This window comes from Portunus trituberculatus, chromosome 6 (assembly GCF_017591435.1).
Source record: "Portunus trituberculatus isolate SZX2019 chromosome 6, ASM1759143v1, whole genome shotgun sequence".
NCBI classification, from domain to species: Eukaryota; Metazoa; Arthropoda; class Malacostraca; order Decapoda; family Portunidae; genus Portunus; species Portunus trituberculatus.
This window is the reverse complement of record NC_059260.1, coordinates 5,048,889-5,051,388: the sequence shown is the minus strand read 5'-3', so window position 1 is coordinate 5,051,388 and position 2,500 is coordinate 5,048,889.

Here is a 2,500-nt window from a genome sequence, read left to right as displayed (position 1 = left end):
GTTTGTTTGTTTGTTTATAATGGCTATGTGGTGAAACAGGTGAGTACACGTGCACGATTCTTCTCTCCTCTCCTTCCCTCCTTCTCTCCATCCCTCCATTCCTCCTTCCCTCCTTCCCTCCTTCCCTCCTTCCCTCCTTTCCTCCATCCCTGCTCTCCTTCTCTCCTTCTCTCCTTCTCTCCTTTCTACCATTCTTCCTTCAATTTCTCTCAGTTTCTTCCATCTCTCATCTTTACTCTCTCTCTCTCTCTCTCTCTCTCTCTCTCTCTCTCTCTCTCTCTCTCTCTCTCTCTCTCTGACTCTATTATAAAAGTTGGGAGGGAAAAAATGCCTTATATTGAGAGAGAGAGAGAGAGAGAGAGAGAGAGAGAGAGAGAGAGAGAGAGAGAGAGAGACGATGGGGGTGGGGAAGGATAATTAAACATTTCTTAAAGGAGGAGGAGGAGGAGCTGGGTTAGGAGGAGGAGGAGGAGGAGGAGGAGGAGGATGACGAGAAGGATGCGGAGGAGGAAGAGGAGAAGGACCAGGATAGAAAATAGAAGGAGAGGAAGACGAAAGAAATGGAGGAAAAGAAGCAGTAATGATAAGGGAGGAGGAGGAGGAGGAGGAGGAAGAGGAGGAGAAGGAAGCAAGAAGAAAGAAGAGGAGTAATAATAAAAAAAAGAAGGCGAAGGAAGAGGAGGTGGAGAAGAAGAAGGAGGAGGACAAGAGGAGGAGGACAAGAGGAGGAAGAAGGAGAGAGGAGGAGGAAGAAAAAGATTAAGAGGAACAATAATGAAAACAAGAAGAAAGAAAAGAAGTAATAATAACAGAAAGAGGAGGAGGAGGAGGAGGAGGAGGAGGAAGAATAAGAAGAGCAATAATGATAATAGTAGTAAGCATAATGAAATGAAATGCCTGTGTGTGTGTGTGTGTGTGTGTGTGTGTGTGTGTGTGTGTGTGTGTGTGTGTGTGTGTGCGTGCGTGCGTACCTGAGAACAAGCCTCTGCTTTATTAAATACTCCCTTCGTCTCTCCATCCCTTCTTCTCTCCCTCCCCTCCCTCCCTTCCTCCTTCCCTCCCCTCCCTCCCTCCCTCCTTCTTTCCTTCCCTCCTTCCTCCACTTTATGGGAGACAGAATGTAGGAAACCAAGGGTGGGGGGTGATTATTAAGTAAGAGAGAGAGAGAGAGAGAGAGAGAGAGAGAGAGAGAGAGAGTATAAGACATGCTTTTCCCTAAGAGTGTATTTTTCTTTCTTCCTGATAAGACTTTCCGTGGAGGAGGAGGAGGAGGAGGAAGAGGAGGAGGAGGAGGAGGAGGAATGTGGAAGGAATTTTGAACTTGCAACAACTGCTAGACACACGCGGCTTAGGAGAGAGAGAGAGAGAGAGAGAGAGAGAGAGAGAGAGAGAGAGAGAGAGAGAGAGAATGAATTTGATTAACTCTCTCTCTCTCTCTCTCTCTCTCTCTCTCTCTCTCTCTCACACACACACACACACACACACACACACACACACACACACACACACACGGGGCAAATAATAGGTCGTTTGGTGAATAGAATGAAGTTGAAAATTAGGTTGAAAGGGATTGCAGAATGGGAGGGGGGAAAGAGAGAGAGAGAGAGAGAGAGAGAGAGATTTTAATACTAAGAGGGTATTATAGTTAAAGAATTCACGTTATTTCATTATTATTATTATTATTATTATCATTATTATTATTATTATTATTATTATTATTATTATTATTATTATTATTTTATTATTATTATTTGTTTTATTATTATTATTTGTTGTTATTATTATTATTGTTGTTGTTGTTGTTGTTGTTGTTGTTGTTGTCGTTGCTACTACTACTACTACTACTACTACTACTACTACTACTACTACTACTACTACTACTACTACTACTACTACTACTACGACTACGACTACTACTACTACTACTACTACTGCTGCTGCTGCTGCTGCTGCTTCTGTTACTACAACCGCTATTATTACTTTTTTTTCTTTTCCTTTTGTTTTTCATTTCTTCTTGTTCTTGTTCGTCATCATCATCATCATCATCATCATCATCTTCTTCTTCTTCTTCTTCTTCTTCTTTTCGTGAAGGGGCGTGTGTGTATCGTGTGGAGAGAAACTGGCGAGCAAAAAGGAAAATAGATAAATGAAATAGAAAAATAAGAAATGCAAGGAAGAAAAACGAAAGAAAAGAAGTTAGAATATTGAAAGAAGAGACTGGGATTATATAGGATCGAACTCTGAGGACTGTAATGTTTTTCCTCTTTGAATGTATATAATGAAGTGAATCGCATTAATTTCTACTATTTTCCGTGTTTGTTAATGTTAAACCTGAATATAAAAAAAAAAAAACACTAGAAATTCTGATAAAAAAAAAAAAAGGCAAAAAGGAATACTGAAAAAAAAATACCCTTAACAATTTGCGAATATATGTATGTATGTATGTGTGTGTGTGTGTGTGTGTGTGTGTGTGTGTGTGTGTGTGTGTGTGTGTGTGTGT